Source organism: Culex quinquefasciatus, chromosome 2 (genome assembly GCF_015732765.1).
Source record: "Culex quinquefasciatus strain JHB chromosome 2, VPISU_Cqui_1.0_pri_paternal, whole genome shotgun sequence".
Lineage (NCBI taxonomy): Eukaryota > Metazoa > Arthropoda > Insecta > Diptera > Culicidae > Culex > Culex quinquefasciatus.
The window spans coordinates 1,716,799-1,738,373 of record NC_051862.1 but is presented as its reverse complement, the minus strand read 5'-3'; the positions used below and the strand labels follow the sequence as shown (position 1 = coordinate 1,738,373).

At 34.2% G+C, this 21,575-nt stretch overlaps 1 protein-coding gene across 7 annotated transcripts in view; it reads right to left on the bottom strand.

Moving 5' to 3' along the window:
- Positions 1 to 21,575, bottom strand: part of LOC6034560 (AF4/FMR2 family member lilli) — a 187,142-nt gene that overhangs the window by 147,699 nt on the left and 17,868 nt on the right. For 3 of the 7 annotated variants that reach the window (XR_005277123.1, XR_005277122.1, XR_005277124.1), the window contains exon 1: positions 15,781 to 16,715. The exons of 1 other annotated variant lie outside the window; for it this stretch is intronic. The gene's annotated coding sequence lies outside the window, so the exon portion shown is untranslated. Of the gene's footprint in view, positions 1 to 15,780; positions 16,716 to 21,575 lie in introns of those variants that run through there. 3 more of the 7 variants (XM_038252542.1, XM_038252545.1, XM_038252544.1) reach the window with 1 other exon arrangement.

Here is a 21,575-nt window from a genome sequence, read left to right as displayed (position 1 = left end):
CACGATTTGCTTATTGCATCGCTATTTTCGGGTTTTGTGCCTTGACTATCAGGGGCTTTAACCATTGATCATTTTGGTTTTTATTTATATTTTTACGAAAGCTAGTACTTGGCTCGGCCCTAATCGAAATCGAAAAAAGAAGGAGGAAAAATAATAATAAATTTGAATCTTTCAACATGATGAAACAAAAAATATCACAAAATGCTTCAAAAACTATTACAATGTACTTATGACCGTCTTCCTAAGATTGGTGGTCCAAAATTAAAAATTGGTAAATAGCTTAAAAAGCCAAATTGAATAAATTTAATAATTTTAAAGGTGTTAAAATTGGAAAGTTTATTCTTATTTTCTTTTATCAATTTCTACAGAAAAAGTCGCATTTTCAAATTTACACATTTTAGAGGTAAAATCAGTTTTTTTCTTCTGATATAAAAGATGTACTTGTACCCATTCCCAGATGTAATATTACCATGTTTTTTTTACTGTGTAGTGAACAAATCAATTGTAAAAGTTACAATGAAATTAAATTGTTTTACATGTTATTTTTTGATTATCAATGCAGAGAAATGCATTTTAGACTGTTTTCAGTTGATTAGACTTTATTTAAAAAAAAAAATGAAAAAATATTGTTTTGACCCCTGTTTTTTGTCCCAATTTTGAAGGAGCGGGGGGGGGGGGTGCATAAACTTTGAAAAATATTTGCAACGGCCTTTATTCTATTGAGATTTTTGTGTTTTCCAATTAAAAATTATAATAAGTATAGTAAGGCCAATTACTCTAAAAAAATTTAAATAAAATCATTCAAAAATGGTATTCTAAAATGTAACAAAAAGAAGTGCTGTCCAGTCTCTCTTGGATAAATAAACAATTAAATATTGATATCATAAGCGCCAATAAATAAATTGAGAAATAAAGCAATTCTCTTGATTTAATGTAAAAACTTGAAAGTCAGATATATTTTTTTATAGATATTCACTAAATAATCTCTAGGTTTAAATAAACGCAAAAAATCGAATGTTTCTTTGAATTAGTTCTTTTAAATTTAAAAATTAAAAATTTTAGGTTAAACATTCAACTTTATGCATTAATTTATTTTTTTAATAAATAATGCAACAAAAAAAATATTTGTTCATATATCAACCTTTGTCATTAAAGCAAAATTTAAACCATAAATTAAATCATTTCAACTTAAACTACCTCTTTCCGATAAGAATTAAAAAAATATATTTTTTGTTTTAAACTCATTTTAAAGTATCGATAAAATTCTCTACAATAATCACATGTGATTTGTTGGAAGACCAACAAATCAATTGCGACTACTTTGTGAGATGACGGACAAATAAAACAGTTATCGAACTTAGTTCAGGAACCCCTTTAAAAATTATACAATTTAAAAAAATGAAAGTTGGTCAAATCTTGGACCATTTTTGTCGCGGATCGCAATTTGGGGATCACTGCACACATGAAATCTCAAAATTTTATTGGAACGTTAGTTTTTAACAATTTTTAAAGATTGTGATTAATGATCAGCATGTCAAAATGTTGTTTGAAATTTTGTTTTTGTGAAAAACCATACATTTGAAAACATATTCCAAACACCTTTTTCAAAAAATATGTAATCGTACTTTATGTTCTTATCAAAAATTAAAAAAAAACAACTTTGCACGGACAATTTCAAAATTAAACCGATAAAAAATCGTTGTTATTGCAATTTACGCATATAAAACACCGATAAAAGTTAAATAACAAATGAATCAAAAGTTTCTCAACTGTCATCATAATAGTAAAATTTTCATAAATAACCCTGGAAAAAATTCACAGGCACTCAAATTAAATTAAAGAATGTTTAAAATACTTAGCACGAATTTCATTGAATAAACTTATTCATATTGAAAACAAACATATTTTTAGTTTTGGAAATCCGTGAAATCTGACTGACCAAAACCGCTCCAAAACCTCAAAAGTAGGAAATTCGTGAAATTCGTGAAAACTACGAAAGTTTCGTTACCCTGTGATAGTGTTTTAGGTATAGATTCGTAAGGAGTTCATTTTTTTAGTTCCAGGACAACAAAATAATTAAAAGGAGGTTTTATTATGTGTAACTTTAATTCCTAATAGTTTTAATTATAACAAAAAACACCTTTGCTCATGTTTCCTTTTTAATATAAATATTCGGGATTCTTTATGTAAACTAGCTTGCTATTGAAATACTGGAGATTTTAAAGTAAAATTTTACTAAACCAACTCAAATCCCTTTTATTTCACTCCTTTTGCATCAAACACTCCGAGCCAACGCCTACTACGATTCAAAAGGGAAATTCCGCGCGTGTTTTCGCTTCTCTCGCAGCACACATTTTCCTCCCTCACCTTTTAATTGATAATTACATTCAATGCAAGGAAAATTTATGCCACACCGCCGTTGTTCTGCTGCTGCTTGCAACACTGGGCCGCATAATGAATGCAAACAATCACCCAATATTGGTGTTTGTGTACATGTTCGCTCTAAGCCAAACGTCTCGTTGCAGCCTTTTTACTTGGAAATTTTGCATCTGTCTCTCTGAATGTGTGGGTGACTAGAATTCCATGGCATGCTACGACAGCGAGGTGGAGGGTGGAACGGCAGCACATTATAATGGTTTAAAAATAAACAATTTTGGCGCCCCCGTTCAGATTCGAATGCAATATGTGTATGTGCAACAAACACTGGAACAAATTGCATTGTAACTTTGGGTGGGTGGTGGTTTGGGTGGCCCTTTTTCGCACTGGGTAGAATGCTATGCTGCGACGACGACGACGGTGGCGTTCGCATAATATTATCGCCAATAAATCTTCGTTTTTGTGTGTGGCGAATTTGGGAAAGAGGTGGAAAAGGAAATATTCTGAATATGTGATGGCAGATGAGTGTGTGTGTGGATGTGAATAACGGAAAACAATACCATTGACTAGAATTCGGTAGAAAATTGATGAATAGATATTTGACTTATTTCAAGTGTACTGAGCATTTTTGGAAAACACTCATATTTCAAGCAACGGTATTCTAGAAATAATTGGTCCAAATTTCAGAGAAAACAAACATTTTTATTTCATCAAATTTGTGAAATTAATTTAAATAATAAAGCTACTTTTTTAAGGGTGCGATGTGCATTTTACAAAAGTCTTGAAAAATTCCACATCTACGGTAACCTCCCGATGATCGTGTTCCAAAGTATAAAAATACCTTCTCCACGTGACCCCAGGAGTGCAAGCAAACCATAATAAAACTCCAAATCTTATCATCACTCCGATAGAGTTTGCCAGTTCCGCACTTTTTCAACGAACCCCTCTTCGGAAGAGGTCACCAACCAACCTCGGCACTCCAGCAGCTGGTCGCGGTCAGTTTTGATGGTCGTCGCACTTTGAGTGCAAACAACACGGCGACCGACCGCCCGACACAATCGACAATAGCAGCCAAACAACATCACCCCCAGAAGCAAAAGTGTGCGGGGAAAATCGCAACGAAATTCCTGTGTGCATCCAAGCAATCCGCGTATCGCGTTCGGTGCCGTCTTCAAACGCCTACTGTGATCCGGCCCCGGTGGTGATTTTCCTGGCAACAACTGCCACTGAGGAAGCCGGCTGCTGCTAGGACGCGACCTCCCCCCTCCGGAACAGATCGGGGACGGGGGGGGGACCGAAACCAAAGCATGCTTCGATGCAAATGCATCCATTCCAGAAGCACAAATCCCAACCAGCAGAAGAGAACGAGAGCAGGACTCCGGGCGCACCAATCTATATCTAATCGCAAGTACAACCGAACCTTTTACATTTATATGTATCAAAATTATAAAATGCATCAGCATTAATTTCAATTTCATGTTACGGTAGACAAGGCGGTCACAAGGGTTATCCAAATCTTGGAATTATATACATACATACGATGGGGGAGGGGGTGGACGGGGCAAAATTGGCCTGGCGCAGGAGCAAGTTAATGAAAGCCTTTACAAATGAATCATTTTATTTACCACACCGGTCCGTTCCGTTCCGAGAGTGAGTGGCCATCGGCACTCTGGGACTTGGGAAGTCGTCGGGACCGAGGTAGGTCATGGTCGTCATCGACACAGACAAGGAGGGTTCGAAAAGGACGGGGAAGAAGGAGCCACCCGCCACTTTTTTGGGTTCAGAGCCATGCCATGCCGGAGGTCTTATGTACTTTGGGGGGGGGGGGACGTGGGCTGTCGATTTCGAAAAACAGACGACGGAGGTGGTTCGTTAGAAGGGATAGGAGACAGGAAAGATGCAATAAAATAAGTTCTGGCTCTCGTCGTCGTCGGAGTCGGGCGAGATGAGCGCGTGAATATGCTTGCTTATCAGATTAGGATAATGCCGAAAGTGTTTAGCCTGGAAGTGGTAGAGAATAATCTTGCAAACCGTGCTGAGATATCGAGCGAAGCGTGACTGCTATTTTTGGTTATGGAGATATTGGATAATCTGAGCACAGATAAAAAATAACTGGTTTCTTCATAGGAAAATAAATCATGTCCTTAAAAAAAAATTTGTTAACATTTTCATTCTAGCATGGTCACAGTTTTGGTTTTGGTCATCCACCACCAAAATTAACAGTGCTGAAATGAACGTTATTGCACTCATGTGAGGGCTGAAAAGTCATTTTTTCAACACATGTATCGAAAGTAATACTTTTTAACACTTTTGACATTTTTGATTGGCAAAAAATGTTCCAAACAACATTTTTGGAATTTCAAGAATCAATCTTTTTAGCATTCATTACAGTGCTGAAAAATAGAACTTTTCAGCCCGTGTATCGAAAATTATTACTTGTTATTTTTAGTAGAGAAAGGTAGGCCAATTCAGCGTTTGAGAATGACAATAAATATAAAAAGGAAAATTGAAAAAAAAACTAAAACTTCAGAATAAATTAAACATTCATTCTGTATATTTTATGTTCGTAAATGTCTTTGCTAGGACGAGTGTTTTTTAACGGCATAAAAACATTGGAATTTCCAGCGATTTCACGGTACTCTAAAATCTGCTTAAAATAAACACAACAATATGATATTTTGAAAATTAATTGTGTAATGGAAATTTACGGAAAAAGTTAGTAGTAGTTCAAGATACAAAATTAGGGGTGAACAAAACCGCTTTATTTTGGGAGCCGCTAATTTTCATTCGCTCATTAAAAAGAGCAGCTCTTTTTAACAGCTCTTTTGCTCTTTTTAAAAATATTTATGAAAAGGCAAATATTGATGAAAACGGAATTTGTTCCCAAACTTCAATCTATTAGATTTGGAAAAAAATCTATTTAATTTACGAAATTGCGTTTATTTTTGGCAAAATGAAAAGATGCTGATATTTTATTTGGAGAAAATATTTTGCGAACTATGTTCTACATTCTGACATAAATGTGTGGGATTGTGCATTGAAATATTATAAATTGCATTTTAAATTCTGGAAAACAATTTTAACACTTTATTTTGCGGAAATTCAATTGATTATTTTTTTAACATAAAAATAGACACAAGTTTTAAAACCATTGCACCTTGGAACGGCTATTTCAAAATACCGGAATTTCAAAAAGAACACACACACAGATCTTTTTTTGTGAGCCACGATTCTTTCGTTCTTTCAATTGAACCGGCTCGCTCTTTTTTGCCCACCTCTACAAAATATTTTGAGTTTTTTTTTTTGTTTTTTTTAGGTCCTATAAAACATATGAAACACAATAGCTTATAGGACCTTTAAAAAACTCTAGATATAAACCATAACACAATATAAAAACTAACTTAATGCCTTCCTCACTCTTTCCCAACTATTGGTGATTCGATGGGTTTGGACACAAATTTCATTTAGTTTTTCTTAAAATCCGCCAAAAAAAAGTACACAAATATCACTCTAGTGGTCATAACTCAAGAAAGGGTTGCTAGATCTTCAATGTTTTGGACTCGTTGGAAAGGTCTTTCGATTGCCTAACCAATGATGGGTCGGATGATGGATCCGGACATTGTTTCAATATATTTAAGTGAGATCCGGACTCAAAAAAGTACATAAATATTTTTAAGTGGTCATAACTCGAGACAGCGTTGCCAGATCATTGATTTTTTGGGCTCGTTGGAAAGGTTTTTCGATTACCTAACCAACGGTGGGTTGGATTATGGATCCAGACATAGTTTTAATACATTTAAGTGAGATCTGGCATCAAAAAAGTACATAAATATCACTTAAGTGGTCATAACTCGAGCCAGGGTTGCCAGATCTTCAATGTTTTGGACTGGTTTGATTACCTAACCAACGATGTATAACATGACGATATTTGAATCGTTTTCCGGTCACTTATCCAACATCCGGATAAATACAAAAACACATTCTTGCACATAACTTTTGAACTACATATCGAAACTTTATAAAAATCAATAGGTACGTATGGGACCTTAAATCAAATAGAATGCAACAGGTTTGACCAAACAAAAATCGTATCACGACATGTAAATTATGTATTATTGTTGGACTTATTTTCGATGGACCACTTATTGTTATGTTTATGTAAAACTAAAATTTCAGCTGTTTTTCTACAACCACACCCACACAGGACACATTCCATCCTGTCTGTCCGTCAGCTGGAATATCTCGACGTGCTGTCTTGTCCCACCCCAATCTCCCACTGAGAAATACTTCCATACCAGTGCCGAACAACACACGCCACTTTTGGGTTATAGTTTAGGGTTGGGTGGCACTTATTGGATTTCAACTAAACCACTTTAGCGCGAGCGCTTTAGAGTGACAAACCCTTTTCGATATTTTTCTTGTTTTAATACAATTACAATCGCTTATATAAGTGCACTAATTATCAATAAATCAAGCGCGCGTTAATCACCACCAACCAGCGACAAAGTAGGCTGGTGGTGGTGGTGCTACGACTAAATTAACCACTAGTGAGTGTGCGTGAATTAATCTATGCCTACTGCGATGACGGCGACGCTCGGGGGGGGCAAGTAAATATATCAAGGTACAAGATATGAAAATGAAACTTATTGTCACCCTTCCCGGCCGGCTGCGAGCAGTGGCGGCTAATTAGTCGGTCGGTTTAATGAATTCAGCTAATATGGGTAGGGTAATTCAACTAATTACGCCGCGCTCTGTCGTGGTGTTGTTGCGGCTGCTGCTGGTAGAACCAGTTTTGATTGACGAAGGCATCAGAAGAATTTTTATACTCCCGGGTTTTTAATATCCCAGAGTCCGATATGGCGATAAATGATAGATATGGTGGTTTGAATATAGGTAGGTTGAGCGCGCGCGCACTTATCGCACTTATTAATATGTAATAATATCACACACGATTAGGAATTGGCGCGCCCACAGTTTAAGTCACGATCACATGATCACCACCGCTCAACCGCTCAAAACAAGTTGGTTGACGACGGGTGGGCAGCGTGTTCAATTGGTGGTGTCAACGCGTTCTGTATAAAGCTAGTGATCAATAATGTTGTCGGTACAGATCGACTGTTATAATCCGATATTTGACGTTTAGACAAATTTCAAAATCTTGAAGATATGTCGAATATTCAGACTCAATAGCTTGTAGACCACGTGCACCACCATTGCATTGCGAACAACCGGTTGTCCCATAAAACACGCACTTAATATCAGTCGCTTAGTTTGCTCACCTCTCTCTTTGTGGCTCCCATTGAATAATACCTCATCAGCAGCAATCCAGGTAATTTCGCAGAATGCTTAGTCGTCGAGAGAGACAATGTTGCGTTGCAGAGCCCAAACCCCGCAACTCACAACCCCGAAGAGCGAGGTGTGTGCGACCAAATACACGCTTAAATAAATAAACTTTGCACCGTTCGTCGCTAATACAGCAACTGATAGCGGTGGTGAGGGCGTGGGAGCAAGGGGATTAATTAAACCGGTTTCAAATAGCAATAAGTACCAGTTCTCGACGCTTGAAGTATGTGACTCTTTGGCTAAAGGAATAGTTCCAGGGAGTAGTCGTCGTCGTCGTCGCAGCAAAATTGGAATAATTTCTGGCCGCCACCGCGCGCGCGTTCAAACCTAACCTATATAATCGAAGGTGGCCACGGGTGGAGCACGAGAGGGGCTTGACGGGTCGAGTTATTATTATGTCTTAATTTGTCCCAAGTGACGGGACTCGGTGTGGTTGAGTTTCGGTTTTGGCGCGTAACACCAGTAGGCTGTGCGTGGCAGCGAGATATGAGCCGAGTGTGCGTGGTCAACGAGCTTTTCATAACAAAATATGCCATGCAAATTAAAGCTAAAGCGATGATGATTTGCAAAAAAAAAATGCTTTAAAATACTATTTTGAAAATTTTCACTTCGGATAATCGAATCACGAAAAAAAATGTTTTTTTCGTTGTCTCATTTTTGATTGTTGATCCCTAAACTACGCTAAAATTATTAAGAATTTTTAAATCCAAGATGGCGGCCAAAATGGCGGTGATGCAATATTGTAAAAATGCATTTTATTTTTTTAAAGGCAATCAACAATTCAAATTTAATTAAAATGGGGTCGAAGAACTCAATTTTATGTTAAAAACAAGAAAATGAAAAAATACGAAAAAAATGGTTTGTTCGTGATTCGATTATCCGAAGTCCCATACAAACCTTCGTATAATCGAACATTGGAAAATCGAAACTTCGGATAATCGAGTTTGGCCTGTATTTTCAATAAATATGTAAACTACCTTAAACAATTAATCAAACATCAAATCTAACTGAGAAAATAAAGCAAAATATCCTTAAATTAAGAAAATAATTGTATCACTCAACACTGAGATCCAAAATTTTACATTAAAAAGTATTCAAGCCGACGAGCATTTTTCACAACTTTTGAATATTTTTAGCACAATTTTATAACCCTGGAACTACTTTTTTAGTAAATTTATTTCTTCAAGCTGACAAATAGCCACTTGAAATTTTAACTTAACAATCAATTGATAATTTATGTATTACGTGGGTCTAACGATATTAGTTAAACAGTCCACCAAATAATACGTTTGCTGATAAAACCATGCACTTTTATTTAAAAAATGTTATTGATTTATTTTTATAAAATATCATTTCAAACATTAATTAACTATAACTTTGATTCATGGTTAATTCCTACGGTTTCTACGGAATGTTGGTACTTTTAACAAAAAAAAACTGTTATATTTATGACCATAATTAAAATAATATGCAATTATGTTGATTAAAACAAGAAATTATTGAATGTTTGAGAAAAACCTGTTGCTCAAATACACAGCTTTCTTCATTTTTGAAGGTTATTGGATCCCTTGAATTTTGCTCGAAATTGAGCAGTTTATGGTTTTATTTAAGTAAATTTCCTTAAATTTACATTATTTCTACTTACTCAAGTGAAATAATCGATCAAAAATTGATAAGCTAGTTAATTAAATCACAAAAGAGATCTTGTTGTGAAAATGTTAGTGGCCATGGCTGAATTCAGTTGACAAAGTCAAAACACTTGTTTTATTGAAAAGGACAATCAAATGAGAGTCCACTTTAAGAAAGGGGTCCAACAATGGATAACATACCCTAGTTAAGATTTGAGAGCAAATTAAAAAAAAACATATTAGATAATTATTATGAATTTCAAAAAATATGGGAAAAATCTTTTTTTTTCATATTTCAAATAAATTTTAAGCGAATTGACTAAAACAATTTTAAATGCAATTTTCTACATTGTTTTTATTTTTTTATTTTTTTGAATACGGGACCATCCATAAACCACGTGGGCCTTTAGGAGGGGAGGAGAGGGGGTATGGCGATTGTCCACGATCCATACAAAAAAGGGGGGGTAACAGACTCCCAAAAAAGTGTTCACGTGGTTTATGGCTGGTCCCTACAGTCTGAACTCAATTATTCGATACCACAACTGGGGATATATATAAAAAAATTCGTTTCAACATTTTTTGCTGTTTCAATAATGATTCAAGTATATCTCAATTCAACTTGAAATTAGTTCTATAAATATAAAAAAATGAATCTGAAAATGACTTCTTAAGTCATTTTTACCTTACATGCTTTTAAAGATTGTTTGCAAATTTTCCGTATTTTTTGTGTTGAAATGTTCACTATTATCTGTCCAAGAACATCAAATCAAACATTTCGAATCAAGCTGAATATGGAAGAGAAGTTTTCAAAGTACAATACAGAAGAACTACACAAGTTTATTCATATATTCAAATTGTTCTAACATACAGCATTCTGCAGAATTTCCTGCTCACAAGTTATATTTTTGTAATCGAAATTTCGAGTTTTCATGAAACCCCTTTTTTAAGATGTTTAAACGTTTAAATTTGAAAATAGTGTAAAAAATATACTTTTTATTTATAATCACATTCAAACGAAATCATTGCCAATGTTTCCAGAATACAGTCACTTCCCCCTGCTATAAATAGAGGACAAAGATAAGTTATGTTGCAAACAATTGAGGGCGAATCAAATTACATTTTTTCAATGGATAAGGCCGATGCAAATATTTAAAAAAGTTTTTGTCCCTCGGCCCTGGCCGAGGTCAAGGGGGGGGGCAAAAAAATAAAAAAATATAAAAATTTAAATAACAAGCCATAGTCTTCACATTTAAATGAAAAAAGTGTTTTAAAAGGCATTTTACACTAGTTCAGTTGTTTTGCAATCATTAGTTTTCAAAAAATCTAAGATCTGACAAAAACAAAAATTGTATCGAAAAAAGATTTTGCATCGAAAATTTTCAAAAAATTTTTTCAATAAACCCAAACATGCTAAAAATGATTTTAAACGCAGAAGAATGTATTTTAATTTGATTTCAGCTGGTTGCACTTGAATTTTCATTGAAATTTTGAAGTTTATTGAAAAAATATTTTTTTTGCCCCCTAATTTTTCGGGCCGATTTTGAAGGGGGGGGGGGGGTGACAAAAACTTTTAAAAATATTTGTACCAGCCTAACTGGTTGTAAAAAATAAGATTAAAAATCTTGTAGCTGATTTTTTTTTGCCGTCGGCAAAAGTAAAAGAAGTTAAATCGAAGCTATGATCTATGAAATTAAATTTAACAATAATTAAATTCAGACAGAAATACCGACGGTGATTGCAGTTCAGTAAAGAAGCCTTTCCGTAAAATGTATGCTACAGCATAAAAAAATCTGGAGTTTGATTACAAGTTTTAACATGATTTTTATCGCTTGACCCAGAGGTCACTTGAAAGATACCTCCAGTTCATCCACCTCTAAACCGTGTCACAGATTTAAGACAGTGTACTGTCTAGTCCAATCTGTTGATTTTCTGCACTATTCCGTATAAGAAAACTTGGGATAGGACATTCAGATGCTCCACCTTTCCTTGCAAAGCAAAAAAAAACAAAGCAACAATATTTAAAAAAAATGAAGTAACCAAAAAATTGGGGAAAAAGGACACTACTTCCCCTCTTTCGCAAAAAAAAAAACAAAACCCCTAAAACAAGTAAAACAAAAATCCACTACACAAATACGCGAATTTTTCCTCCCTCGCACACGTTCTATATACTAACTCTCACTTCTTCCTCGCGCTCTCTCGCTCACTCTTTTTTTGTTGCCTCTCACACGAAATTTTGACTTCTTTTCGCGGATTTTCCCGTTTCTGGCGGGCTGCTGCAGTCGCAATCGCAATCGCAGTAGGCAACCAGCTTCGTGTCGTCGTGCACTTGCTCCGGCAACGAGAGCGACGCGTCGAGGCTCTCCCAACTTGCAACTTGGTGGTGGCGCTTTTTTTTCGGTGCCGGCGCGCAAACAAACACAGACACACGTTTGATGGAAAGCACGTGAGTCGTTCGTCGTCGTCGCCAGTCGGGTTTGATTATGTGTGCTGTTGGGTGCTGCTGGTTTGTATTATGCGAAATGTCAAAATTTTCTCCGGCTTACTGTTTTGGTTTTTGCCGGTATCTTGTGCCGACGGGCTTATCAATCTCTGATTTCGATGGGATTTTTGAGGCGGCTTTGGCGTAACATGACGCACAACCTACTTAGTTAATGCAGTTTTTTATCAAATTGATTTCTAAAATTATCAAGTAGGTAACCCTTAAATCAACATTTTTAATTTAAATATTATTACTTTACGAGAGAAATGATTTAATTACGAAAGTAAAATAAATTGCCTAACTAATTTTTTCATGCTTACATTTAAATGATGTTCAAATTAATTTGAAATGTTTGTTAGCATTTAAAATTCAAATCGTAACATTTCCAAAACTAAAGTGTGGTTAAAAGCATTTTACACTCGAACAGTTGTTTGAAAATCACTAAACTTTAAAAAAAAGCAAGTTTCGACAACAAATTGCATGAAAAGGTTTTTTAATTTCTAGCCCAGCTATCAAAACATTGCAGCATAAATTACAGTCCCGACTCGATTATCCGAAGCCGCGATTATCCAAAGTTCAGATAATCAGAAGGTTTGTTAACGACTTCGGATAATCGAACCATGCACCAAATATTTGTCCTGCTTTATATATTCATACTTTTATGTCAACCTTCAACATCAAATTCGAGTTCTGCGAAGCCATTCTAGCCAAATTTCAAAAGCTAATGGCATATTAAATTATAAAATGCATTTTTTCAGTATTTCATCACGACAATTTGGGCCGCTATCTTGGATCAAAAAATCCAGAATCACTTTAGTGTAGTTTAGGAGTCATACTTAAGCTAAATCATAAAAAAATACAATGTTTTTTTTTTTTTGTTTTTCGATAACCAAAAGAGTTAAAGCGGACAATTACTTCCCTGACCGACGGAAGGCGTGATCAGACAAATCTGGAAAAATGCCACCGGGACCGACTGGGTGAGAGGCAAAAACCTTCGGATAATCGAGTCTGGACTGTATCACAAAATGCTTTATCCGAGCTTGGGAATATATATATTTTTTTTTATATTTGAAAATACTAGGCCAATAACATTTTATGTTATTTATAACAAGTTTTGGTATTTGCCGTTATGATTTTGTTGTTATTGATTTGTTATTGTAATAACAGACAAATAACATTTTTAGTGATTCTTCGAACAAGTCTTTGTTATTATTTTTTTTTATTTCCCAATAACAGTTGGAGTTATTCTTCCATAACAATAAATGTTATTCCCAAGTTGTTTTTGATTTCAATCAATATCAGACCAATAACAAATTTTGTTATGATAACATAAAATGTTATTTAACTCTTATGCAAAAATGGATTTGGAAGAATATTCCATAACACTTTTTGTTATTTTAACAGTATTTGTTATTGAAATGGCATAAGTTTTGTTATTACCGTCTGCCCGGGATATACCTTCTTAAGGCCATTGCAAATTGTATTTCAAGTTTCTGCCCCCTTCCCTTAAATTTTCACATAAAAAATGTAGAAAATTAATGCTTAAAATTTAAATTGCCATTGATAAACTAGTAAAATCAATTGTAAACTATTTAAAACACATTTTAAATCAGTTCACAAATTTTGATCTTTAAGACCTCAGATCTAGAAAAAGACTTAAAACCAAGGAAAAATATTTTTTCAAATGAATTCTTCGATAATTTGCAAATTTTGTAATTGTGCCTATTTTTTAAATTTAAAAATAAAATAAGTAAAGGCTGACAAACAATAAAAAAAAAACATTTTATATTTCTTAATCAACGAAAGTCATCCTTAAGTTAATACTTTTTTGTTTGAATTTATACTAATTTTAATTTCTTTTTCTCCTAAAAAGGAGTTTTTTGTACATTTTCTTTTAAGAATATTTAAAAAAAGGAGGTTCACAATCTAAAGCTTATTGGTATTTTGGAGAATTATCCTACATTTATTTAGTTAAATAAAGCATAACCTTTCAAAAATTTTCGTCTGTATAGTCTTCGAAAATTTTCCCTTCGGTTAAATGAATGTTCTGTTATCCAAATCAAGAAAAAAATAATGGTCTTCTTTGGGCATTGAACTCCAACATGACCCCAATATGTTCAAGTTGGCTCCCAAAATGGAAGTGATGAATATTGAGAAAATCGAGGTTTCGGATAACCGAGCTTGGAGTGTGTTTGGAAAAGTAATGTTCTGTTTTCATTAGTTTTAATTTTTTATTCGATATAAATATTAAGAAAAATCATTTATTACGGCGAAATTCGATTTCATTTCTTAATATTTACATGAAAAATAATTGAACGCCTGTACACATTTGAGTTTACTTTTTTATAGAGTATAAAAAGCAATCCATTATTTCATGATTTTTATTTCAGTTTCTTGTTAAGCAAACGTTTAAACACGGCAAAAAATAACACAAAATACTTGCTCACCCATCAAGTTAATAAAACAATTTGCTTTACAGATAGTTTCAATGAAATACTATATTTTTGCTCACCTTACAAATACCTAACGATTTACGATTTTTTCTGCGGATCATAAACATCTTTACAAAAATTTTAAACATATTAAAATTACAAAACTATGCCATTTTTTCACAATTCTAAAAGACTTATCAATTGGATACACTGGAAAAAATTACAACTCCTGATTATTGTACTTTTTAACTTGAAAATTCATTATTTATGAACACGGTTTTTCTCTTGGCATTGATTAACATTTTTTTCATCTTGAAATGATGGTTACATTTTAATAAAAAATAAACTTTTTTATCTTGGATTGCATAGCATATATTTGAACAGGTTAATTTTCTAGACCAATCTATTCTTGAACTAAAAATACCCTTTTCAAATCACTTTACTACTAAAACCAATTATTTATACAAAGACGCAAAGCTTCTAAGCTTATAAGAAAATTAGAATTTTTATTAAAATTGCTAAACACACAGTAAAAAAATGAAACTATGGAAGGTTTAAAATTGGAATATTATATTACTATATATTATCTCTCCAATGAAGTAATATTACATCAATTTAGACTGAAAAACTTGCATACAACGGAACAGAGGAAAATTTATTCACGTTTAAGAGGGAAAAGTAGATTTTTTTTTCAAAAATAAAGTACGTACTCATTCCCAGATGTAATATTACATTTTTTACTGTTCAACTATTAAACGCCTTGGAAAAAAAATTACAATCACTATGTTTATAATCGTGTATATCGGTAATAATTTAATCGCAGATGTGAAATCATGATTTTTGTTTGAAAATGTATTGTATTTTTCCTGAAAAGTTCTACTTTTCTGCTTTTTGATCGAACAGTAATATTTTTCGATCCTGTTTTGGGGTTTGACATTTACTTTAGCGGCAAATTAAATTCAAGCGGGGAAAAAACATTTTATTGAAAAAAAACATATTTTAAAGGGTGATTCGAAGGATTGCAAAAAAACGTGGTTAAATCCAGACTTATTATCCAAAGCCTCGATTATCTAATGTTTCGATTATCAGAAGTGATTTTTTCCAGTGCCTTCAGATAATAGAGTCTTGATCGATTGAACTCATTGCAAGACTAGATTTTTTCAGCACTCAAATTAGACGTCAAAATAATAATTAAAACTGTTGGAATATTTTCTGCAATTTAGCTTACAGTTCATATTACAAAACTATGTGTTTGTTTTTAGTTTTCCTAGAGGAAAAATCTATAATAATTACCTACCATTTTTATGTTTGCTACTTTATTCATATTTCAAACTATTTAAAACTATTTCTAATTTGTGTTTAAAACTTCAAATTATTCGAAGCAAATGTCCGTAAATGAAACAAACACCGTCACCTCATACCATCTAGCTTGACTTTATAACTAAGCTCCAAATTAGTCCGAACCCGAGTGCGATTAATGTTTATTGAATTAACACATCAAGACCCACACAGCCACACTCACCTTCTCTATCGCGCGCTCGAAATTCGCCGGATCAAGTGACAACACCTGACACAACACTTTTTCTGCTTCTGCTCGCCTCAAACCGTGAAGCCTTAGTTAGTCTCACTAAAACAAGAAACAGTTACACCAATTAACACGCACGATCGTGTCGCACAAATTTTGCTCGATTCACTTTTCACAGAAAAAATGTTTTCATGTTTTCGCACTCATCACGTAGTCCTTGGAATCTTCACAAAAAAACTAGATCAGTGGGTTCTTCCAGATCAATCGGCTTGCTACGTTTCGAACACACCTCAAAAAATCAACGCTTGCTCATTAACGAACCGGCTCACGTTTCTCGAATGCACCACCATAAATTCACATTTCACAGCAAACATGACATTGTGCGCGCGGGAAACGACCACGACCAACAGGCCATTTGTCATCGGCGACAACCTGCTGCTGCTCCGAGTTGGACTCTTCTTGTGTCGCCAGGTTCTTCGATTTGACACGGAAGAGGTGCGACGCTTTTATCTCATTATCGGTAATTAACGGCACACGGCCGAGCACTAATAATAATTCCGCGACGGGAACACCAACACACACGTTCGATCGGTTACCACGGTCGTTCGGGAATGATGAGTCTCCTCACATATGATTACACACGCGCTCGCTCCACGGCCTACTACTGTCCAGGGCGTGCTTTGACAGTTGAACTATCCTATCCTTTTGCGTAAGGTCCAGGCGCGCGCGATCTCTTCGTGATACAACGCAACACAAAACGACGCACACGGCCTACTAACACTTCCTTCCGCCAATGAGATTGTTTTTCGCTCTCGCGTTATTTCGTTATTTTTTTTGTCTGACGTTTCTTGCCTTCTCCTCTACTCAAGCAGGACACATCCGTTAGCGCTGACCTAGCGTCGTTAACTGACTGCTAAGTGTTATTATGCTTCTCCAGCACGTTCCGAAAAACCCCGTTCAGCAGCCACATGTGTCGACCCCACCCCCCAACCTTCCCCTCCACCTTCATCACCATTCAATCTCCTCGATTTCGGTGTATGTGCGGCGCTAATAATATTCTCTCCCAATCGCTCCGTGTATTAGTCATTTTATAATAATAATACATAATAAAATGCGAATAAAACACACGCGCTCCGCTCGGCTCTCTCTCAATCTCATTGTGTCTCCTGCTTTACTGACCAGCAGCAGTGTAGTTGTAATTGGCGCTGCTGCTTGCACTCACTCTCCCATTTAGACAGTTGCTGTGTGTGCGTTAATGCACCCTGCTTACTCATTCATACTCAAATTCAATGCACAATTTAATTTCCTCACCCCTTCCACAACCCGTTTTTATATAAATTAACTTGCAAACATGACCGCTCCAACTATGTGCGTGTGTGTTTGTGCTTCTATTGCCAAAACGACGACTCTCTTTCACTCCCTCTCTCTCTGTGTTGGTTGCGTTTGCTCCTAAAACAACGAACGCCGAACAACACTGGCACTAAGTGGCTTCCCTAACAGAAATCTAGTAGGCCTGTGGACGTTTGATTTCTGAACGGATCATCATCATCATCACACGCGGGTGCTGACCGATCCCGGTTGGCAGTAATAATTGTGTGAGGGTAGGTGATGTTGGTTTGCGCGCGCGATTTGTCGAGGCAGGGATGCCAGAAGGTGATGTTTTAATAGTTAATTGAATAAACTTTATTTATTTTTAATTAAAATCAGTATTTATTTGCAAATGATGTTATGATTTCATAAATATGTTTTGGTTTTGGTTTTGATTTTGAGGGTCTTAAAATGTTTATAGATAAGAAAATTTCACAAAAGATTCTGTTTTTAACATTGAAAAACGAACCAATAGTTTGCAAGGTATCGTGTGTTGAAAAAATGATAACAGAAAAGACTAAATTTTTCAAAAAATTTAAACTTAGAGATATTGTTCCTCAGCAATAATCATTCTGATCAACAAAATAATGAAGAAAATTGCTGGAAAATTTCTCAACGTTTTGAAAACATTAACATTTGAACCGTCATGAAATATTTCAAAACTGCAAAATTTTAGCTTAAGGCTCTGGAAAACATCATCCCAAATTGGCCATTTGGCGGCCATGTTTGTTAAAAAAAACATTCAAATCTTGATTCAGAATGTTTCAATCAAAAAATTGTTTTCTATGTGATGTTTGTAGAAGCATTTTACATATAGTGATTATTTTTTTCATTTCAGTCTATTATTTCTGGACCCTGAATTCAGCACCATCATTGACAGTCATTGCCCCAAAAGTGAAGGACACCATCTATCACCTTAATATGCTATAACTTGAAAACTGTGCAATTTATCAAAATGTACGTACGCTAAGGAAATTATTTTAACAAATTTCATGTTTTTTTTTAATTTCTTTTTTTTAACATCATATTTGTGTTCTGCGACCCAATTTTAGTCAAATTTGAATAGTTGATTGCCTATCAAATAATAAAATGCAGTCTATCAATACTTCGTCACCCCCATATTGGCCACCATCTTGGATTTAAAAAAATTAAATCACTTTAGCAGAGCTTAGGGGTCATACTTAAGCTAGACAATTAAAACTAAGACAGCGACAAAAATCGTGGTTCGATTATGCAAAGTGAGATTTTGCGAGGCTTTCGGATAATCGAGGCTGGACTGAAATCATTTTTTACATATTTGAGTTATTTCAAAAATATGTTTTGTTTTTAGGTGAATTTTCGATGCACAGTTCTTTTCCGATAAAAAAAATATTTTCGTCAAAACTTAGGCATTTTGAAAACTAACGATAGCAAACCGACTGTTGTTTTGTTAAATTTTTAAGCATTTCGAAAGGTTAGAAACATTCCCGATCATATGATACCCATATTGTAGCAAACTAAAATTTGTAGTACTTTCAAAAATACGTATTTTGTGAAAATTATGATTGTTTCAAAAAAATATTATGTATTATTTGTTTCGATATGTATGACTAATTTTCCGACCCATCTGGCATCCACCAAAACGTTAAGTTTTTTTTTTAAATTTTTGGTTTTGAGTATTTTCAAATACTATCAAAAAACTATGCCAAAAAAAAGATGTTTTTCTGGAAACACAAAGTTGTGTGTAAACTTTAGTATTTTTTCATAGTCATAGTAAAATTTTGTAGAACTTGAAAATTCATAAGTTTCATTACAGTTCTTTGGCAATTTGTTTAGTTTTAATTGCAACTATAGAATAGAATCCGTTGAAACACTTAAAAAAATATAGCATTTTTTCAATACTGGGAAAAATACGTATTTTTATGAAAAATGTCATGTGATTCCAATTCCAATGTATAGCCGGCAACCCAAAATTACAAGACTTGAGGGTGACCATTCTAGAGATTTTCAATTTCCCGGGAATTGAGAGTTGAATTTGGCAATTTTGGATCCGGGAGTTTTTTTAACTATGACAATAGTGCCAATAATTTATAAAGAAAAGTCATAAAAGTGTTTCTTTTCAATGAATTCTGTTACTATTTATTCATACATATTCAATGAAACGTTGATTGGTAACCTAATTATTTTTGGGAACTATGATCTACCTTTTTTTTCATTAAATTACCTTTCGAAGGCTAACTGATAAGTAAGATTATCTCAACTAGAATTATTGGAATTTTTGATGAATTAAAATATACACTTTCTGGAATAAGAAGGTAAGAGAAGCATTGGTTCATTCGAACTTTAAAATATAACAGTAAACATCCAATGTTCTAAGCAATATCGAATTTTTCAAATGATTTTTCCTGATCAGTTTATGTAATTTTGTATCGTTTTATGAATAAACTAAAATTTCCCGGGAGTCGTGACCAAATTTCCCGGGAATCAAGGAGTCCAAAAATGGTCGATTTCTCGGGAAATTTTTCAACAAAAATAGCAAAGTAAAGATAAATCTTCTAGATTTCCATTGTAACTTGCGGAAAATAAAAAGGCTTGTGTACAAATCTTAGTAACCCTATTTCTATATTAATTAGCCGATTCACATATTTTTCAAAGGTTTTGTCCCTCGGCTCTGGGCTCTAAAATTACAAGCAAGAATTTCAACATTTCGATAAAAAAATCATTGCAAAACACATTCTGCACCCGTACAGTTGATATGTATAACGAAATTTTGTTTAACGGTGAAACCAACTGTCAGCTTTTTTGTACATCAAAAACTCATCAAAATACGAAAGAATTTTCAATCAACCCATACATGATTCTAAAAACTGAGAAATATATTTGAAATTAATTTCAGTTGTATGCAAGTAAATTTCCGTAGAAAATTTGATCTTTTTTGAAAAACAAAATTGCCACCTGATGATTAGGACCGACCCCCCTCTAGTGGATGTCGTTTATATAGAGTGACAAAAACTGTATCGGACTTCAAATAATAGAATCACGAACATTTTGTCATATTTATGTTTTTAACATAAAATTAGAGTTCTGCGATCCCATTTTAGTCAAATTTGAATTTATTGTTGATTGCCTACTAGAAAAAAAATGCATTTTTTCAATATTGAATCACATGTCAGGCGCCATCTTGGATTTAAAAATCTAAATCATTTTATTATAGTTAAGGGGTCTCGATAATCAAAAGTAATACAATGAATTCGTTCCGAGGCCTGCGGATAGTCGAGTCTGGAGTGTAACAGTTTAATCGTGTCTAGACTGTTACTGCAAATTTGAAAAGTTCGCATGACTTTGTTATATGAGCAATTCTCGCTGAAACCGTCCCACTAGATGCACATGTTCTCAAATCGTTACGGCAATGTTCTCATTCGATTCAGCGCACCAAAAAACCATTAAAACAACCTTCGAACCAATGAAAATGTCAGCCGTTAGCCACCTGTAAATAAAAACTTGTATTGAACTATGGATTTTTTCGAAAAAATGCCCTAATTTGGAGAAATGATATCTCCCAAAATACATTACCAAACATCAAAAAGTTATATATCGTTAGAAAGGTAATCGCGAGGGCTTTCTATCGCACTTTGAAAAACATTTCAAAAATTATTTTTTCAATGGTAATTTTATGGGTTTTTGAGAAACTTACTCTTAATTTTGAATTTTGACCGTGTTCGCAACCACTTATCATTACGCAACCATTTTCATTCGAAAGATTGGAAGATTTTGCATAAAATCAACTTGAGAAAAGTAGTGTAATGAAATAGTTTTCGTATAGTTATTAACGGATGAAAGAAATTGGTAAAATTTCAGTTAAAAATAACCAAAGCTCAGACTTCAGAAATGAACCTAATTTACAGTCAAAACAAAGCAGGATTGTATTTGAGCCGAATGTACAGTCATCTGAGGCAAATCTGGACATATAGGATGAATAGGGACAGCTATATCAACTATACTTTCACTCATCAACTATACACTCACTCATTTATCATGTAAAAACATACATAAACAAACAAGTTTCTAAATTTTATGCAATTAAGTACTCTGAAAACTAATGTCCTTACTTAGATTGTAGTCTCGATTCGCCACATTTCACTGAAGTAATATTTTATGTACAGAGTTTGTTTTGGGAAGATCTGCTTTATTTGTATAACCTAAATCGTGCACAAGAAAGTGCAATGTTGAAATCAATATTTTTTGATCAAGTTAAAATTTTATGGAGCTGTTGATACCATAAAAACAAGCAAAAAACTCGATTTTCGTCCAAATCGGACTAGGTCCTTTTTTTTGATACCACCCCAAAGTTTCACTTTTCTGCAAACAATTTTAAAAACCTTCATTGATAAACTGCGATATCTCTGAAACCGCAAGCCATACAATGTCGAGTCAGAACTCACTAG